This window comes from Panicum virgatum, chromosome 1N (genome assembly GCF_016808335.1).
Source record: "Panicum virgatum strain AP13 chromosome 1N, P.virgatum_v5, whole genome shotgun sequence".
NCBI classification, from domain to species: domain Eukaryota; kingdom Viridiplantae; phylum Streptophyta; class Magnoliopsida; order Poales; family Poaceae; genus Panicum; species Panicum virgatum.
Genome location: NC_053145.1, coordinates 43,138,355 through 43,160,271, shown reverse-complemented (window position 1 = coordinate 43,160,271; position 21,917 = coordinate 43,138,355). Strand labels below are relative to the sequence as shown.

At 47.9% G+C, this 21,917-nt stretch overlaps 1 pseudogene; it reads right to left on the bottom strand.

Moving 5' to 3' along the window:
• Nucleotides 1-6,606: 6,606 nt before the first annotated feature.
• On the bottom strand, nt 6,607-14,070 carry LOC120655941 (annotated as a pseudogene).
• Nucleotides 14,071-21,917: the final 7,847 nt, after the last annotated feature.

Here is a 21,917-nt window from a genome sequence, read left to right as displayed (position 1 = left end):
TAAGTCGAGGCATCACACTCCACCAAAAAGGGTTGTGTGAAATCCGGAAGGGCGAGGACGGGCACCGATGTGACAGCAGCCTTGAGGGCGGTGAACGCAGCAGCCGCGTCGTCGTTCCAGGCGAACTCGTCCTTGCGAAGGAGGGCCGTGAGTGGGGCAGCGATCGTCCCGAACTCCTTGACGAACTTGCGGTAGTAGCCGGCGAGGCCGAGGAAGCCCCAACCCGCGCGCGCCGAGCGCGGTTGTGGCCAGTCCGCGACGGCCTATACCTTGGCCGGATCCATGGACACTCTGTCAGCCGAGATGACGTGACCCAAGTAGGTGATGGAGGTGACGCCGAACTCGCACTTGGAGCGCTTGACGAAGAGGCGGTGCTGCTGCAGGATCTTGATCATGGTGCGGACGTGACGGAGATGAGCCGCCCAGGAGTCGCTGTAGATCAGTATGTCGTCGAAGAAGACAAGGACGAAGCGGCGCAGGAACGGACGCAGGATGTCGTTCATGAGCTCCTGGAATGTCGCCGGCGCATTGCACAGGCCGAACAGCATCACCAGAAACTCGTAGAGGCCGTCGTGCGTGCGGAACGCTATCTTGGCAATGTCGGCGAAGTGCATCTGGACTTGGTGATAGCCCGAATGAAGGTCCAACTTGGTGAAGAAGCGGGCGCGGAACAGCTCGTCGAGGAGCTCGTCCACCACGGGAATGGGGTAGGCGTCCTTGATGGTGATGACATTGAGGGCAAGGTAGTCGATGCAGAAACACCACGTTCCGTCCGCTTCCTTGACGAGGAGGACCGGCGAGGAAAATGCCGAGGTGCTGCGCCGGATGATCCCTTGTGTGAGCATGGCCGCGCACTGGCGTTCCAGTTCGTCCTTGTGCGAGGCCAGGTAGCGGTATGGGCGGACCACCACTGGAGCGGAGCCAGGAAGAAGATTGATGCAGTGGTACTTAGAGCGCGGCGGTGGCATGCCGGAGGGCTCCGCGAAGATGGCGGCAAAGTCGTGGAGGAGAGCCTCCATGATGTCCCTCCCTGAGCAGGACTGGAGGATCGGCGCAGATGGCCCTGCGATGCCGAGCTAGCGCACACGACGCCCCTCGCGCTAGAAGGACATGGTGTGCGCGCTGAAGTCCCACAAGATCGGCCCGAGCAAGGCGAGCCACTGGGTGCCGAGGACGACATCGTAGCCCACCAGAGGAAGCGCGAAGAAGTCGGTGGCGAACGTCTCATCCCCGATGGTGAATGGGACGGCGCAGTACACCCCAGGGGACGGAACACATTCGCCGTTGGCGACCGTAACCTGCATCTTGGCCCTGACGTGGAGTTGCAGTGCAGTGCGCTCGGCGGCGCTCTCGGAGATGAAATTGTGCGTCGATCCCGAGTCGAGCAGTGCGAGGAGGGAGTTGTCGCCGATGGAAACGCGCATCTGCATGGTCTCACTGGAGCGGACCCCGGCTATGGCGTGCAGGGAGATCTGCGGGTCATCGCCGTTGTCGCCGGTCGGCTCTGTGTCCTCGGTGTCATCCTCCGCCGCTAGGTCGAGAAGAAAGATGTGTTGGCACACACGATTGTGGCCACGCCCAAAGTTCTCATTGCAGTTGAAGCACAGCCTCAGACGGCGGCGTTCTTCCATCTCGGCTTGGGATAGCCGCTTCACCGGCCGGCCCTCGATTGTCGGCGGTGGTGGTGCGGGAAGCAGCAATCGCTGGGGCACGGGAAGGATGCCACGCTGGTTGGGTCGCGCCGACGCCGAGGCCGGTGCCGTCGACACCGTGCACTGGTCGTGGAATTCCAGTTTGCGGGCAAGGCTCATGGCGACGGCAAGGGACTACGGGTTGTGGATCTCCACGTCGAGGCTAGGCGGCGGAAGAAGGCCTGCGGTGAAGATCTGCACCATCTGCGTGTAACACCCCTGTGTTAATCGTGCTCGCTAATCACGTGTTTAATCGCTAATCATGGCTTAAGCACGTCATTAGTGTTAACCGAGTTCGCGTGTTAAACATCATTTTAGCCGTGTTCGACTACGTTTTTCTCCTTGATCCGAGCCTCAAATCAACTTTTGCCCAAAACAAAAGTTGTAGATCTTCTTTTCCTCTACAACTTTTATTTTCGCCAAATTTCAAGTTGCGATATGAAATTTTGAGTTTCAGACGATCAAACGTGAGTCAAAATCGATCAAAAGGATCACTGTGTTTCCCTGTGCTTTCAGTGTGCTCGGCGCCCATACCGTGACCAACCGCCGGAGACTCCACGCGTCGGCCGGCGGCGATTCTCGCCATCCGCGCGGACGTGTCCCTATCTTCTTCCCAAGGCCACATTGCCCTTATCCATCCCCTTCTTCTCCCTTCTCCAGCTCGGGTCGAGCTCGTCGAGCAGAGCTCGTCACCGGCGTCGATTTCGGCCGCCCCTCACCATCCCACCGCGTTTCCTCGCGCCCAGAGCCGCGCGACCTCACCCCACACCCACTCCGCACCTCCCTGAGCTCGGCCGCGCCCAAACCCGGCCGAATCGGCCTGTGACGCCGCGGCCGCCATTGCCGATCCAGCCGGAGTTCCGCCCCTCCATCGAGCTCCCTCTCTCGGCTCTCCTCTATCCAAATTGATCGTGCGGTGAGCTTCCCCGCACTTCCCTCAAGCTCCCCGACCCTTTTCCCCTCCGTTTTCGGCACCACCCTCGCCGGGGTGCTGCTGCGCCGCCGTGGCGGCCATGCCGCCACCACGCGCACGCTGCGGGGCCGCACTGCGCGGGCCCGTGGGCTGCCGCCGTGCTCCTCGGGGCCGCCTCGCCCCCTGGTCACGAGCGCGCTCCGCCCCTCCGCCGGCCTGGCCTACCGCCGACGAGAACGCCGCGCTGCCACCCATGCCCGCGTCCGCCGCCACCCTGCCCTGCGCGCACCCCTGTGCCCTGCCACGCGCGCACCCCTGTGCCCTGCCCCGCGCGCGCCCCCGCATCCCCGCTCCGCCCTGGCCGCGGGCCCGCGGCGCAGCGCCACCGGCCGGCCCCCGCCGGCGTGGCACGCCGCCGCCGCGGGATGGCCTGGCCGCGCGCCGGCGATGGCGCGGGCAAAAACAGGGGAGGGCTCTGGGAGCCGAGCTCCCAGTGACATGTGGGGCCCGGCTTTCAGCCCCCCTTTTAGTTTTTGTTTTGTTTTCCGAAATTGTTTATTTTGGCTGAAATTTCATAAATGCATAACAAATTAAAGAAAAATGCGAAAAATGCAAACTAAATTTTGTTGGGTTGCTTAGATCGAGATATTCAGAGGAAAAATAATCATACATGTGAAATGTCACTTTTCCCCTGCTAAAATTTTGGTTTGTGGTTAAGCTAGTTTATTTTGTATCGGTTGTTCTGTTTGTCTAAAAATCCTGAAAATTTTGTGGTAGCTTACTCTTTATGTGTGTAGTTCACTGAAAATTTTTCAGTTACATAGCCTATATGCATGTTTGTGGATCTGTTGTTGTCCAGTTTATTTTGCTAGGGCAAAAATAAATGTTTTCTTTTTGTAATAAAAGTTAATAAATTTTTCTTGCATATAACATCAATGTATCTTCATGCTAGTAAAATTTTGTCACTTTATTAATGTCTACAAGTTGAGTTCTTGTACGTATTTCGCTCCTAGCCGCAGTTTTCCTTTTTACGTTGCCAAATAATCTTTCTTTCGGTAATATCATTGCATCATGAACGCTTGTAGCATTTCATTGCACCATTTTAATTATTGCATGGCATCCTTTTTCATACGTGTAGATGCCGCGAACGAAGCCGTCTACGAGCTAGTTGCTGAGCCGGTCCAGGAGCCGCAAGCAGAAGAGCAGGATGAGGAAACCGTTGAGCACGCTCCCGAAGAAGTTGCTAACCCCGCTGACCTGCAAGGCAAGCCCCGAAGCATAACCCTTACTTTAAATTTACAAAGTGTTATTAAATTATGTACTTGTGCATTAAGTTTCTAGGAGTTGTATGGAACCCTAGATGCAAAATCCCTAGATTACACCAGTGTCTCTACTAATATGTGCATGACGATAGCACTGCTACGCATAAATAAGATTCGGTAGAAGACGGGTGATTTCCTGTCACCCGCGAGATATAGGGTTGTTATTTCAGAAGTTTATGTGAAAAGAGTACTGTATGATTGAAAGTGGAGACCGGGTGGAGGAAAGTTGGACATGGCTATAGATTAAAGGAAAAACCGAGACTCCACCTGTGTCTATTGAGGACCGTACCGTTGTTGGCACTATTGATCGAGGATTGAACAGTACTAACCACATGCCGGGAGTAGGAGGTAGTTGAAACCAGTAAACTAATTACCTAAATTGCGTCGAACTTTGATTCTCGACCTGCGGTGCTGGGTAGGGATGACGGATGTTGTAGTCGTCCACGGGTTCACCGAGTGTTCGCTGTGTGGGGCTCATCATCTAGGTGCTGGCGGGCTTGATTCAGGTTTCGGGGTAAACGTGGGAACAGTTGCTCGGTGTGACTCGGCAGGGTCGCACTTGGCGTGTGAGTTAGGTCCACCTTGCAAGGTTAAATCGGATCGATTCGCCGTGACTCGCGGATATGAGAACCTTGATCTCTCTGTCACATCGTAGTAAAGAAGTGGAATGAGACTGGAATGGAAATATTGAGTTGTATATTACTAAAAGATAATATGATCAACCATGTATGCTCTAGAGAAATAGGCGAACCTAGTCTGTACCTGTCAAATCAATTGGAGCTAAAATATTGAAAATAAGGATTCAGTATTAGTAGCTTTTCCGCAAAACAACTCCATAGCCAAAGAGCTTTTCATGTCTAGGTAATGGGCTAAGTATACCCATAGACGGGTAAGTCTTGTTGAGTATTAGTATACTCAGGGTTGTTATTGTAACCCTTTTAAGCAGGTTGTGTTCCCGCTGACTTCGAGGAGGTTTGTGCGTCCTGGATTGGACAACCGCTTCCTCCTGGGTGGACCGTCGAGTGGGTCCCGTCTTCTCCGTGAAGTTCAGGCCAGTTGGCAGCACATCGTGGGCAAGATGTGAGGCCCACTTTTATCGTCGTTCATAGTACTTTATTGTATTTCGAACTCGGTTTCAACTTCCGCTGTGTTTGAACTCTGTTGTTTGTATTCAAAACTTTTATGTAAAACACGTATTGTAAATTATTTTGAAAATATTTGTATGCTTGTGTCACCTGTGCTCGTCTTCGTGCGAGTCTTCTAGTGCAATTGTGATCCTGGAGTACAGTAGTTTAATCGGGAATTACCCGACGGACTGCCGGATTACACCATTTTAAGTGCGTGGAAACTTGATTATTCAGTAAGATGATAGTTAGCGCACTTAAGCCGGTTTAATTTGGGTGGATCTGCTACACTGCGCCTCGGTGAGGTCGCCGGCGCGAGGTAGGAAGGCTTCGAACCGGCTCTGGTAGTCGGAGACAGAAGCCGTTCGCTTGCACGCCATGAGTTCGCCCAAGGGGTTGGAGCGGAGCGGCGGTCCGAAGCGCAGGTTCAATAGCTCGGTGAAGCGTCGCCACGGGAGCGTGCCCTCCTCCTGTTGGATCTGCATGAACCAGAGCTGAGCGTTGTCCTCCATGTTGTAAGATGCCATCCAGACTTGCTCCTCCGGGATGATGCGTTGCTGGCGAAAGTAGGACTCGCATCGATTTATGAATATGAGCGGAAACGACTTGCCATCAAACTTGGGGAAATCGAGCTTCTGGAACATTGGCGGGCGATCCTGATGGTGCTCGCCGGAGCCCGAGTGATCACCACTCTACCACGTCGAGTACGGCGGCTTCTGCGCCTCATGGAGGTGCTGAAATGCTTGGGCGTTGGCCTCCACCGAGGCCAGCAACGCCTTGAGGGACGCGGCAAGGGTGTCGAGGGTGTTCTGGACGGTGTTGTCATCGGCCATGGCGGTAGCATCACGTGGAGAAGATGGCACAGGGTTCGGGCTGGGGTGGGGCGATGGGGATGGTGGGCGGCTAGGCAAGGAAGTCCTAGATCGTGATACCAGGTTTTCAAGGGCGTCAAGACCCAAGACAGCAGGACCTCGACTACGTAGCTCGTAGTCGCGGCGGGTAACGGCGTCGGGGTTTTTGCCCGGCTGCCCAATGGTGAAGGAGGGAGACTAGAGAGAAAGAGGGAGGATTAGGGTTTATGATTCTTGATTGATCTCACAATATCCGAGTACATCTAGATATAGGCGTGCAGGCCTTTGCAAAACATAGAAACAAACTGAATAGAAAGTCCTGAGATCTAGACACTGGTTGTTGCGGTTGTTGCAGGCGCCTCCTGATCGCCTCCTTCTGCGCGGCGCATGTGGGCCCTCCGCTGATAATGGCGGCCCCACATGACAGAGAGCATTTATTATTATACTTAATCACGAAATGATTTAAAAACAAGAAACCTGTAAATCATTCATTTGTTAGAATATATCCCCTTTGCTCCCTGTGCTGCACAAAGATCACAACTATACAAGATCCAGAGTTTGGACCTAAAGAAACAACATACAGACATCAAAGAGCTGCATATTGATAAGTGCAATTCATGGACACCCTTATTAACTACTCCCTTCTGGTGAAAAAGTAAAAAAGTTATTCCACGTCAATATAATGTCAAAAGAATTACAGATGGAGAAAGAAAAGGACAAGCCCATATTTTAATCAGATGTCCAGAGAAAAGTTCTGGTCACAATTCAAAATTTACCTTATGACAGGGATCATAAGATAGGCCAATCTTCTGCTATGATACTGTCATACAACTAACAAATGAAGAGACCAGAGTTAAAATAAACTTAGAAGATCCTAACATTCAATTTACAGTTCGGTAAGATATGCATGTGACAAATAATATGTCTACATATATACAAAATAGGGAACATGGATATGTCATATATATACATCAGGGACAATGGACATTTGCATATAGTGGGGGTCTCCCCCACTGTACAGTTTCAAAAAAAAATGGACATTCGCATATACTCTCAAATTCTAACAATTTATTTGTTAATCTAGGACATCAGGAGGATATATCATTCCTCCCAACCTCCAATGCTATTTCATTACGCCTTGTGAATGGAAGTGTGAAAGGCGGATTATACTGCAATTCATAAAACTGGGAATAAGGCTCTGATAACATTCCTCGTATAAACTTGGGTCAAAATAAGGCTCATAACAATATTAGAAGCTATACCTGTGCAATTTCCACCAGCGAACCATCTTTGACTCTAAATTCAGTATCTTTCTGAAGAGATTCGCGCAATTTGGACTCCCTCGTGCTTATTCCATCATCCGTAACCAGACCTGTTTCAACAGAAAAGTAGTATGGATCATGAGAGTGGCAGCATGGTTTATAAAGATCGCATTGCCATATAGTTAGGAGTTACGAGTTTGTAAGTGATGATATCCTAAAAATCAGCAAAGGTTAAAAGGGAAATGTACACATTTAGGAGAGTATGTGTAGAGAATTGGGTAAACACCAAACACCCTAGGGGTGGGGCCGTGGGGGGATGGGGTGACCTTTCATTATATAGGCCGTATAGACTTGGGGAACAAGTAATACAATGCAAGCACATATACAACACCTATATATCTAACACCCGCCCGCAATAGCTGGGGGAGCCTGATGGACACCAAGACTAGATCTAAAATCAGTAAACAACTATACAGGAAGACCCTTAGTCATTATGTCAACAAATTGATGCGAAGAAGTAACATGTAGAACACGAACTTGTCCCAAAGCCACCTTCTCCTAGACGAAGTGAATGTCAATCTCGATGAACTTCGTTCATCGATGATGAACAGGGTTGGCTGTCATATAGACAGCACTGACATTGTCACAATAGACGAGCATAGCCTTCGGGAGAGTGATGTGAAGCTCCTGGACAAGCTGCCGCAACCAGCAACACTCGGCCACAGCATGAGCCACTGCACTGTATTCCGCCTCAGCACTAGAACGAGAAACTGTAGTCTGCCTCTTGGACGACTAGAAACAAGGGTGTCGCCAAGAAAAACACAGTAGCCCGAAGTACAACGCCTGGAATCAGGACAACCAGCCCAATCTGCGTCTGTGTAAGCTATGAGGGTGTCGACAGGTCAGGTACCAATGTCAAGGCCAAAGGAGAGTGTGCCTTTCACATACCGCATGATGCGCTTTACAAGCGTAAGATGGGGCTCACGGGGATCATGCATGAACAGACCTGTTGAATAGCATATGCAAAATCAGGGCGAGTCAAAGTGAGATACTGAAGGGCGCCAGCCAGACTTCTGTATTCAGAAGGATCAGCCACTGGTGCTCCATCTGTGGCTGATAGCTTGGCTTTGGTATCCACGGGCGTTGTTGTAGAGTGGCACTCACCCATACCAGCGCGTTGGAGGAGGTCCAAAGCATACTGCCGCTGAGACAGGAACAATCCATCTAAAGAACATGTGACTGAAATCCCGAAGAAGTGATGAAGCACCCCAAGATCAGTCATAGTGAACTCTGTGTGAAGCCGACCAATGATGTTATGAAGCAGAGCACATGATGAAGCAGTCAGAACTATGTCGTCCACATATAGCAACAGATAGGCAATACTGGCGCCATCCTTGTAAACAAATAGGGGTGCCTGCTTCAGGCCATAGAGTGACATCTGCAGGAGACAGACATGATCCGGGAGAGCTGGATCAACAAAACCTGGAGGTTGCGTCGAGATGACCATGAAGAAAGACATTCTTCACATCAAGCGATGAATCGGCCATTGGCGAGAAGCTGGAATACTTAGAACTGTCCAAGATGATACCAGGTTTGACAACCGGACTGAAAGTCTCATCATAGTCAATGCCATGCTGCTGAGAGAATCCCCGAACAATCCAGCGAGCCTTGTGACAAGCAAGAGAGCCATCAGAGTGAAATGTATGCTTGTAAATCCACTTTTTGTCACAACATTCGCACCAGGAGGACAAGAAACGAGACGCCAAGTACCATTATCTACCAATGCCTGGAATTCCTCTGCCATAGCTGCTCTCCAGTTCATATCAGCAAAAGCACTACGATAATTAGCCGGAATAGGAGAAACAACTATATGATAACCAGACAGATTCTGATAGTTGACAACCTGAATGGTACCCGTCTGAAGACGAGTCATCCGCCACAGTATGGGAGGCAGGGACGGCCCGCGCATAGGCTAGGGAGGAGGCTCGAGCGGCTGTAGCACCCCCACCCATGTTGGTGCAGGGAAACGCCGCACCGGGAGAGGGCCGTTACAGCGGCTACTGTAGACCTGGCCGAATCGGATAAGAGGAGCTGCAGGTGCTAGTGGTGCCGCAACAGGTGCAGGCGCTGGTGCAACAGCTGCTGAAGGACCAGCAGTGGAAGCAGAAGGTCCTGACGGGGCACGAGACCACGCCCGCCTAGACTGGTAGCAGGGAGCAGTTGCTCAACATCCATGGAGCATGGAGCTGCCGCTGAAGGTATAGAACTCAGACGTGTCGAATCTGCTGCATGGTTAGTAGGACAATGCACAATATCTGACGCGTCATCGAGGAGGAAATCTAAAGAAGACTCAGGAACAGGCTCATCCCGAGCAAAGGGAAAAGGAAAACTCATCAAATACAACATGTCGTGAGATGATGATGCGCCTTGTAGAGAGATCAAGGCAGTGATATCCCTTGTGAGAGGATGGGTACCCCATAAACACATAGGCGGTCGAGCGAGGAGCTAGCTTGTGTTGAGAAGTATCCTGAAGGTTGGAATAGCAAAGGCACCAGAAGACGTGGAGATGATCGTAAGTGGGAGGAGTATGATGGAGGCGTGTGTACGGGACTTCATCATTGATAGATGACGAAGGGCAACGGTTTAGCAAATGTGTGGCTACAGCAAGGGCCTCGGCCTAGTAAGGGGCGGTATGGATGTATGAATGAGAAGTGTGTGCACAGAGTTGTTGAGAGTACGAAGAACACGCTTGGCCTTGCCATTTTGGGGTGAGGTGTAGAGACAGGAGAGTCGAAACTAGATCCATTAGCTGCCATGTAGGGTATGGTGGACTTGTTAATGAACTCAGTGCCATTATCAGCCTAGAAGCATTTGTCACGAAGGCCAAATTGTGTGCAAGCGTAAGCAATGAAATCAACCATGTGACCATGCACATCAGACTTTCGATGGAGAGGAAAAGTCCAGCAAAAGTGAGAAAAATCATCCAGCATAACCAAATAATAAGAGTAGCCTGAGATGCTAGGAACTGGAGACGTCCAAACATCACAATGAATAATCTCAAAAGGAGAAACAATATGTGAACTAGAAGTGGGGAAGGGGAGACGAGCATGTTTGCCAAGCAACATGCGTGACAAATCGTGGGGTATATTTTATGACAAGCTATGTAATGACTGTTTCTAAGGCTGGAAATGGTGGCTGGACCCGAGTGACCAAGGCGTTGGTGCCATAAAGAAGGCGATGCAGCAAGAAGGGCTTGGGCGGTGCTAGGAGTGGTAGCAGAGATGGTGTAGAGGTCGCCATCACTATTGCAGCGAAGAATCACGCACTTCGTCCTGAAGTCCTTCATAGAGAAACCAAGGGCATCAAATTCTATCAAGCAGTTGTTGTCAAAAGTGAATTGACGAACAGGCAGAAGATTGCGAACAATAGAAGGGACAATAAGGACATTGTTAAGGGCAAACTTTGATGCAGGAGTGGTTAGGATGGAATGACCTCGAGACATAACGGAAATATGTGAACCATTGCCTACCGAGATAGAAACATGTGAAGCAGGTGAGCAAGAGACAAGTATAAAGTAAGAGACAAGTACACCATCCGAGGAGTGCATGTGGGTTGAGGCGCCCGAGTCCATCACCCATGGAGAGGAGCCTTGCAGCTGCATCTGCTGCAGTGCCGCAATAAGACCCGCCTGGTCCCATGTTTGTGCGGGCTGCCAGTACTGCTGCTGGGCAGCGTGGAGTATTGCAGGGGGCGAACACTGTGTAGGCCTGCTGCGGAGCCGGTCCCAGTAGGCCCTGACCGCGCCAACCCATGTTCCCACCCGGAGCGCCAGTATTGGGGCTGCCGCTACTTGTGGAGGACCGGCCCTGGCCGCCGGAGGGGTCCCACGGGAACAAGCAGACCCACGGGCCGGTGGGAGTAGGCTTGCGCGGCTACTGCTGCTGGGGGACCGCCGCCGCCGCCATTGCCGCCCTTCTTCTTGCGCCGACGCTACCGTTGCTGCTGCTGCTGTGGTGGCTGCTGCTATGGCGGCACAGCGGAGGAAGAGGAGCGGTAGGAAGATCCATAGCTCGTGGTGGAGGCGACCAGTGCTGTAGAGGACAGTATCTTCACCTCGTTGGCCAGGCGCAACTCCTTGAGGGCGAACTGATCAAGGGCTTCATCGAAGGTGATGTTCTTGGTGCCGGCGATGATGTCCTTGGTGTTGCTGAACTTGGGGTGGATGCCGTGTAGCAGGTTCACCACTAGGGTAGCCTCGGTGACAGGGTGTCCGACCTCGCGGAGTGCATCGGTGGCCAATTTCATCTTCTTGCCAAACTTCATAATAGAGAGATCACCCTGAGTCATGGAGTGAAAATCCTCACTCAGGAAGATGGCATGAGGGGCTTGGTTGGCTTGGAACTTGTTGGCGTTTGCGACACAAAGTTGCTGTGCAGTCTGATCCTCGGCCATGAAGTCAAGAACAGACTCGGAGATGGAGCCGTAGAGCCACGTGCGGAAGCAATAGTCCACCTGTTCCCAAGCGGGATCACTGCGGCGAGGAGGAACAGTGTCGTCGATGTGGTGAAGATGCCCGAACTTGCCACACATTGCCTTGAAGAAGGACGACCACTTGTTGTAGTTGGAGTTCGGCAGATCCAATGTTATGGGGATGTGAGAATTGACAAAGATCGTGGCGAAGGGGTGGAGGAAGAGGGCGTCGGCTGATGCATCCACAAAGGAAGGCTGGTGGGGACTCTAGTCGCCATGGATGTGGCGGAGGAGGTCGACATGATTGCAGATGCAATATGAGGAGCGCCACTGGTGGAGGAACTGGCGGCGCAGGGGTTCCCGCGCGCAGGAGAGGCGCGGCTGGTGGTGTGGCCGGCGCCCTAGGGTAAGGGTGCAGGGAGAGAAGGGGTGACGCCGATGGGGGGATCCCTTGATCGGTGGCTAGGACAGCAGAAGAGGGTAGGCGCACGACAGGGCAAGGGGAGAGGCCCGGACTTGTGATACCATGTAGAGAATTGGGTAAACACCACACACCCTAGGAGGGGGTGACCTTTCATTATATAGGCTCTATAGACTTGGGTACAAGTAATACAATACAAGCACATATAAAACACCTATATACCTAACGGTATGTCCATATTTTAGCTTCAGAACATTAAAAAACAAATTGAGGTGCTTATGGCCGTGAAGACTTTCTCAATTGAAATAAAATTTGAAGGTACAATGGTAGAGTTTGCTATTATTATATTTTGAACAAAAAACACATTACATTCTCAGGTAAAATAAAGGTAAATATGGAGGCCTCATTTTGATCTGGAAAATTTTTATTTAAAAAAAACTGGTTGTTTTTGTGTTACCATGAAAGGAAATCCATCATACAGATCATGTTAGTGTTTTCGAATGTGAGGGAACATCACAACTTCAATGTCCTAGCCTTCTATTTCTATATCACTTCCGGATTGAATAAAAGCATATGGTTAGTAATAATGCAAGGCACCACAGACATGTTTGGCTGATTCATTATTTAACAGTATGATATCTCCAGCAAAAGATCTTCAGTATTTTAAGCAGAAGGAAAGGTTCATAGAACATCTTTACATTACCTGCTCGATCCTGAATTTAAATTGGAAAGCTTCTCAATCAATCAGAGCAGAAGTAAAATGTACAACCATGAAATGGATTGTGGATATGAAAAGGAAGTACTAAATACGGACCTGAAAATGCTGCAACTGCTACAATTTTGCTGGGCACCTCTTTGATGGTCACAGAAGGATCTTTTGGGCGAGGCAAGTTGGAACCATACTTTGCTGGCATCACAAATGACATCTTCCATTTATTTTCACCAGCTGACTGCAGGTGGAAAAAAAATTGAAGGAAAGGTGAAACTTCATCAATTCCTAACCAATAATAAATTACCATGAATCACCAAACAAATACAACTAAAAAACAATGGCATATGTAAAAGCATACAGCTCTCACCTTCTTTGTTATCACCGGGTTGTCATGTCCATCGTTTCACTGCTGGGCTCACCCTTCAGAGTAATAACAGGAGTAGTCATTTCCATTTTCTCTGAAGCTACGTTCTGCAGGCAAGCATCCCAACAATAAACCTTTTGTATTTTCCCCTATAATTCAGACTAACCAACAGAACAAGGAACTTCTGACATATGGTGGAAACGTGGCAAATACCTTACCGAATAAATAAGACGCCAGCACGTTGAATGACTGAGATGATCCGTTGAAATCAAACCCAGATCTTCCAGGCATCGTTGTTTCAGCAACGAAGTATGACTGACCAAAGTTCAGAACGAAAGAGAGTGGTACTCAGTGGACCTGATACTATCATATCACACTTCACACGGGATTCCTTTTTAACCGTTTGGGGTGAAAACTGATAACAACAATTACCTCCACTTCTCTAATCTCATAGTCAGCCTCGCGCTTCAGGACACGGAACGGGACGGTCTCGAGATCGGGAACTGCAAGACGCACATGCATCTCACTCAGTAATCGAGCACTAAAACTTCGCCGTTTTGGGAGCAGAACCCGTCGCTATTAATTTTGCATTAATCACTGACCGGTCATGAGGGCCTCCTCGAGGGTGCGGGGCTCGAAGCGGCGGGACGAGAAGGCGTACTTGGCGGCCTCGACGGCGAGGTCGGCGGCGCGGCGCTGCGATGCGGCGAGCGCCTGCGAGGCCAGGGCCAGCACCAGCGACGCTGGCCTGGGGCTTCGAGCGGCCGCGGGGAAGCGGAGCACAGCGGCGCCATTTGATTTCTCGCTCTCGGCGCGGTGGCCCGCGGCCGCGAGCTTTGCCGGTTGCCTTGCGGTGGTGGACTGGCCGGTGGGCTCGTGGCCGGTTGCGCTGCGTCCCGGCGGTGTTTGATCTGCGCCTCTGCCGCGGCAGATTTTTACGCTGGGCTTTCTGGTGTTCTGGCCTTCTTTTTGGGGCGGGAGGGCTTTGGCCTCTTGCCTTACGCTCGGTGATAGGACCCGCGCCCGCCGAGTGGATGGCGTCAACCCACGAGACATGAATTTGAATGGATTTTGCTTTTTTTTTTTTCAAAAACCGTTGTAACAATAACAAGTAGTACAATTTTAACAACACCACAAACTCTGACTTTTATAACTCAAAAAAAAACTCTGACTTTTAAAATACCAGATTCAAAGAACAGTGCAACAAAAATAAAGATTCTAATATGCCCGCTTCATTAGACCATCCTTCCAGAGCCAACCTATATCATGTCCCTTCTTATTTGTTAGAGGTATTTTTTTCGAAACTTTTCTAGCTAGGGCAGCCTGGTAGGCTAGGTTTTACTTTCATTTGCGGAGGGTTGAAACACCAACGGAATCGACTAGGTGAAGTTTCGACTAAGATCCCTTCCCAAAAATTTTCACATGCTATAGTAATTTTGAACGTTTGACCACTAATTAGAAATATTAAATGTGGATAACAGACAAAACTCATTCCATAACCCCAGGGTGAAATCACGAGACGAATCTAATGAACCTATAATTATGCAATGATTAGACAATGTCGTGCTACAGTAAATAATCTCTAATGACGGACTAATTATGCTCAATAAATTCGCCTCGTGATTTTCCGTCCATCTGTGTAATTAATTTTGTAATAATCTATGTTTAATACTCATAATTAGTGTTGGAAAAGGTGCCAAAAAATTTTGCCCAAAAGTTTTTAAAACTATGATGAATTTGGATAATGGTAATTAAATATCTTGAGATGAATCTAGTAACATATCTCTATTGACTACATTTATGAGAAAGTGAATTGGTTTTCATCCCTAGTTAAAAGGAGAGCGACTATGTAATTTAAAGCAAAACACGTCCCGCAAGTATCCGCAATACTAAATATATGTTTTAACTTTTTTGAAAAGTATAATTTGTGTCTTCATATGCATCATTTAAGTATGATTAAAATTGGAGAGATTTCTATTTAAATTTCTGTTAGATTTATAACTTCTATTGTAAGGCTCAAGCTATGTCAAGTCCAACATTTTGGATGTACCTGCTGGATCTAATGCAACGCCAAGGTTTTCCAAAAAATGGTGTGACTGGTGGTTGTAGCGAAAATGGCCTCTCATGCCATATTTCAATATAATGTTTTGGCGATTGATGACACACACAACACTTGGACTAATATATGTGTTAAGATGATTATTATCAGGCTTATAGGTCCAAGGGATGAAAAGATACAAAACCCCGAAGAAATCAGGTCGAAAGGACCAAGACAGAAGTAATTTGCACTCACCGGTTAAACCGACGTGAGGCAAATTACATACACTGGTGCATTGAGTTCAGAGAAGACTCAGTCAGCAGAGTGCACCGGATGAACCGACGATGGGAAAAATGATGGCGTCGGTGCAATGGACCCAGAAGCTGAGGCTACGGTTTAGCGTCGGTTGAACCGACGATGCCTGAAGACAAGCGTCGGTGCAGTTGTCCAGAGACTCTGTTTTTGGGGGTTTTCTGAGCTTACATACACCGGTTAAACCGACGATGAATTCAAGAGCGTCGGTGCAATTGATCAATTAGCCGTTGGAGCAGTAACGACTAGTTGCTGGGAAAATGCACTCACCGGTTAAACCGGCGATGACGATTTTCCAGAGCGTCGGATTAACCAGTGCTAAGGAAATCTGTCAGCTTTTCTTAACGGCTAGTTTTGGAGGGTTGGGCTATATATATCCCACCCCACGCCTCATTTGGTGTGTGCTGGAGTTGCTGAAGAGATAGAGAAGTCCACTACACTTGAAGAACACCTCCAACCACCATAGAGCTTCATTGTACATCATATAAGCTTAAGCACTCTTGCGAGAGTAGGCTTAGTGCTTGTAATAGGGATTAATTCTTGCGAGAGCTCCCTTGAGAGAAGTCTTGCTGCGGCAAGCAATCATTGTAATCGTCGTGTGACCCTCCGACTTGGTGTGGAGCGGCAACGACACTTTGTGCGGGGAAGGAGACCCCTCTTGGTGAGAAGCTCCGATAGTGAAGACGGTGCCGTTGGTGACGCTTTGAGAGAGACGGTGGCGGTGGCCTTGTCTTGGTGACTTGGCGCCACTTAATCTTTTCTTGCTGAAAGCCTTGGTGGCGAACGCAAGACGGTGATCAAGCGAAGAGACTCGGCATCACACTTGTTCTTGTTGGACAAGGGGTCGTGGACGTAGGGAGGGACTTGGTGTCCTAACCGAACCACGTTAAATCGTGTGTCTTGGTGTCTTCACGGGAGTTTGCATATTCTCTCCCTTACCTCTTTACTTACCATATTATGTTTCCGCATTTACTCTATCTTGCGGACCTTTACTTTCCTAGTTAGTTTGATTAGGATTGGCTATAGGTTGCAAGTCTTTTGGGGTAAGTAGAGAGTAGCATGGATAAACCTTAGTCATAACTTGCATGTGTAGAACGTGTTAGGTTTATCTTATGCAAGTAGTTTGAGCCCTAGGTTAGAAAGCGAATTAGCGACCATATTCACCCCCTCCCCCTCTAGGGTCGGACACCCCGGCGATCCTTACAATTGGTATCAGAGTTTGGTTTCACACCTCCTACGAGGATTAGCCAATTCCATTGGTAAATTTGTGAGAAAGCTCGTAGGAGACCCGTCGACTTCACCGTCGAGTGAGTATCATGTCCGGGGAAGGGATGAGTACTGATAGGGCTCCGTTTTTCGATGGCACGGGTTTTCCACGATGGAAAGTGCTTATGCAAGCACATCTCCAAGCTCGTGGGCTTGATGTTTGGCGTGTCACCGAATTAGTCAAGAAAAATGAGACTAAGACCGAGAGATAATATGATGCCATTGCTAAGTCAATTCTATTGTCCTCTCTATGTGATAGTGTGTTTAATCGTGTTTTTGCTAATGAAAATACTCATAAGCTATGGAAGCAAATTGTCGAGAATCATGAGGGCACAAAGGATGTTGCCAATCAAAAATATCATATTCTCGGCGAGGAGCTTAGTAGCTTTAAGCAACTTCCCAATGAAAATGCTCATGACATGTACTCACGATTAAATACTCTTGTCAATGAAATTAATGCCTTAGGTCTCAATCAACTTAAAGATGAGGAAATTAACCGCAATATCCTCCGAAGCCTTCGCAAGTCCGATTATGACATCATCAACGCTCTCTTGCAAAAAGAAGACTTGGTCAAGCTTACACCCAACCAAGTCATCAATCAAATCATTGCCCATGAGTATAGTATGGGAATGACAAAGAAGGAACAAGAGTCCACCTCTTCTTCAAACCGCAAAAGTCTTGCCGCCAAGCATTCATGAAAATATCAACCAAGGCGACAAGACTCATTAAGCTCAAGTGAAGAAGAAGAAGATGAGGATGAGAGTGATGATGAATCAAGTTCAAGCGATGAAGAATATCCAAGGGCCGTGCTATACCATCACCGCAAGATTGCTGAGCATGTACATGAGCTCTATGAGCTTGGGTACAAAACTCTCATTAGAGGGAGTGCGGTTGGGATGGAGAAGATAGCGAAGAAAAAGAACGAATCAAGATCTCAAGCTCTCTCCGCCATCTACAAGCCCAAGAAAAGTAGTGAAAGCTCAAGTCACAAGAAAAATTCCAAGAGCTCCACCACCCATCGCCCTCGGAGATCATCACCACCTCCCATGTGTCTCATGGTACAAGGTAATAACGATGTAAGTGATGACTCCTCCTCCAATGATGAATCCGATGTTGAAACTGATGAAATTAGTGAGATGATGACACTTCTTCATAATCAACAAGAACATCTCACTAAACAAAATAAAGAAATCAAAGCTCTCAAGGCTAAAGAAAAACTTCATGCTTCATTTGTCTCAAGATATGAGAACTTGCTAAACAAATTTAATTTGTTAGACAATGAGCATGAAGAGTTTAAAATGAAATATGAGAGTCTTGAATCTAAACGTGAATCATCATCGGATAAATCATTTCCTTGCAATATTCCTTGTACAACACCTATCATCAAGGTAGATGCATCTAACTCTTGTGATCTAACCCCTTGCAATGAGGATGTGATTGTAGAAACATGTGATGATCTCATTGCTAAGGAAAATGATGAGCTCAAACAAGAGGTAGAAAGGCTAATGGCGGACTTGAGGCGGCTCAAAGGAAAGTACACTCAAGAGCAAGCCCAACCTTCTCAAAATAACCCCCTTACGGGCGTGAAGAAGCTTGAGAAGGGAGAAACCGTGACTTGCTTCAAGTGTTGCAAAGAAGGCCACAAGTCCTACCAATGCAAGGAGAAAGAGGGCAAAGCAAAGGGCAAAGAAAATGACAAGCCCAAGAACTTGAACAAGAGCAAGAAGGGACACAAGAAGGCTAAGGAGATCAAGAAAAATACATCTCCATACTTGAAGGCATCATACATGTACACCAAGCCCACCCACAAGAACAAACAAAAGAGCAACCACTACATACTTAAAAAGAAGAAGAATGGCAAGGTGGTGGCTCATGTCATGGGGTGGAGAACATATGGATGGAACCATCCTATTTGGGTGCCCAAGGATATTATTCATACCATGGATGGCTCTCAAAAGGTTTGGATCCCTAAAACTTAGGTACCAAACAAGCATAATGGGGAATTTGGAGGCTTGGCAAGGTTAGGGATGCATGAGTAGGGATGCATCATGCAAAGTTGAATTAAAGCCAAGTTGTGAATTAAAGATTAGTGATCCAAATTCCCCTCCCCTACATATGAGGTAATGAGCAAGGTAAAAGGATGATCTCAATTTCATTTGATATCCTTCATGCATCATTATAGCTCAATGCCTCTCTAGGAATGCATGATCTTATCTTTACTATTGGTATCTTTCATTTGATATGCTTTCCTAGAAATTTCATATGGTAGGTTGTCTATGCTTTATCATATCTTGTTGCAACATACATGAGCTTAATTGTTTCTCTCACATGGCATATGTCTTCCATAGCATATCTTGCAATTTGATATCTCTCATATTCGTGGTAAAAATGCTTTTGATATCAATTGCTTACTTATGGTGCCATGATTAGCAAGTTATAAAGTTAAATCCCCACTATGTGTAATACAAGTGCATACATTTGTGAGTGATTCAAACACTAATGCACACATTTAGGGGGAGCTAACTCTATAGCTTGTGTTTGTGTGACTAATATGCTTTACAAGTACTATTTGTTGTAGTCACCTAGAGCTATCTCCATGAGTTCAAATTTCTTTTGAATACTAACCCTACAAGTCATAATTGGCATCACAATTGGTGTCAAGATAGGAGGTGCCACAAGCTTTGAAAAAGGAAGAGCTTGTTCAAACAAAGGGAGATATGCCAAATCTAGTTGGTGTAACACTCTATCACTAGTAAATTTCTTTTGCTACTAATGCTCCTTGTTGCTAGTGGTTATGAAGCTTTTAGGTGTTTGATGACAAAGGGGGAGAAATGTACCCTAAAAGCAAGCAAATAGTCTGGAGTAAATGATGCCATTAGCAAGGGGGAGGAATGGAAAATGCAATGCAAAAGCATGCATGGTGATAGGGGGAGGTACTTAGTCAATATGGGGGAGAAGTGCAATTTGATGATCCCATGGACTAAGGTACAAAAAATTTTCATTGCTCATATGGTTCAAACCACACAATTGTCTTACATTGGCCACAAGCCATTGTTTCACAATTGCTATCAAGCCGGAAGTATTTCGTCATATGGACTAATCAAATGCCGGTAGCTTTTAAAATGAGCATTGAAATGTCATCCGAGTAAGCTAAGTAGTTTCTAACTTTTCAAATTGGTATCAATTTCATATTCTTGCAATTCATCTTGTTTGCTTTGGTTGTGTTGTCATCAATCACCAAAAAGGGAGAGATTGTAGCGAAAATGGCCTCTCATGTCATATTTCAATATAATGTTTTGGCGATTGATGACACACACAACACTTGGACTAATATATGTGTTAAGATGATCATTATCAGCCTTATAGGTCCAAGGGATGAAAAGATACAAAACCCCGAAGAAAGCAGGTCGAAAAATGACCTAGATAGAGGTAATTTGCACTGACCGGTTAAACCGACGTGAGGCAAATTACATACATCGGTGCAATGAGTTCAGAGAAGACTCAGTCAGCAGAGTGCACCGGATGAACCGACGATGGGAAAAATGATGGCGTCGGTTGTTGACGTTCACTAACGCCCCCGATTTGTATACCGCAAGCGCACGGTTCGTGGTAGCTTTTCCCTTAGAGTATTCCCCTAAGGTTTATCAATCCGTGGATCGACAATGAACTTACTAGGGTTTTCCATCTAATCTAACGGATCTATCCTAACATGAAGCATTAATTGCATATAAAAGGTGAACCTTTGATAAATATGAGTGATGTACGAAGGTTGATCTCATCCATGAACATCGGTAAGGATAAAGCATGACCGAAGGCATGACTAAACCTATCACACGCATTCTAGTTGTAGTTCTAGCTAAACGAGTAAGATCAACATGCATCTCATCCAAAGCCTCTTTAAATCAAAACCTCCAATCCGATCCCTCGATACCCAACCTACTTAGTGGCAACGGCCTGTCACGACGCCACCCCTTTCAATGGGATACCCTGAAGCAAGTCGAACCCCCTTTGGGTAGATCCGGTATGAACTCCTAGCCACCATAGCTACAAGAACACCCCATGCAATCTATCTCGAGAATAGATCTAGGAATAAGCGCACCCAAAGCAAGAACGAAATCGAAAGAGGAGAGACATGATCGCTAAATAGATCGGATGACATGAAGACATTACTCACATAATAGATTCGTTTGGATCGCCACCACCGCGTATACACCATTGACGACTCCAACTAGCTCATGAACTCCACCATGACACAACCACGCAGGGAGGCCATGGCGGCTAGGGATGGCCTAAGCCATCTCCTAAACAACTTCGAAGACTTGCGGCAGTCGTCGTCTCCCTCCGGTCTTGGCCCTAGGTTTTCGTCGAGTTCTGGTTGGATGGATGCTTCGAGTTGAATAAGGTGCGTGCTATTTATAAGCCGAGGAAGCCACCGGTCGAAGGGGAAGGCAAACCGCCTCAGAAAAGGGCTGGGCCGGCCGGCCCCATGGGCCTAGGCCGGCCGGCCTACCCCTTTTCGGGCTCGCCTCGGTCTCATTTTTGGCGTGTAGACTCCTCGCATCTTCTAGAGTATCTGTCCTTCACGATTGCACCCCTTTGGACGTTGTTATCTTGGAGATATCTTCGAGGAAAGGATAAGATAGGGAATCCTTCCTTAAATCTTCATTTGCTTTGCTTAACCCGAAGTATCTTGATCTCATCTTCGTGGGCTTGGTCCTTTGGGCTCTCTTGGAGGATGGATGTGCATGAATGTGCTTTGAATCAACATGGGCTTTGGTCCTTCCTTTGGGCTTTGGCCTTCGTCTTTCTCCGTGTTAGCGCTCGATCACGGGCCTCGTCATTTCGTGCTCCAAAATAGGCCAAAAACCTGCAAAAACGAAGTTCCTCCAAAATATATGTGCATATGTGAAAATGACCAATAATTAGGCCGGGGTTAGGACGGTTAGTGATTTTGATATTGAATTCATGCCATTATCAAGGATAAACAAGGGATAAAATGGGTACTTAAGGAGCGCCAACATCGGTGCAATGGACTCAGAAGTTGAGGCTAGGGTTTAGCGGCAGTTGAACCGACGATGCCTGAAGACAAGTGTCAGTGCAGTTGTCCAGAGACTCCATTTTTTGGGGTTTTCTGAGCTTACATACACCGGTTAAACCGACGATAAATTCAA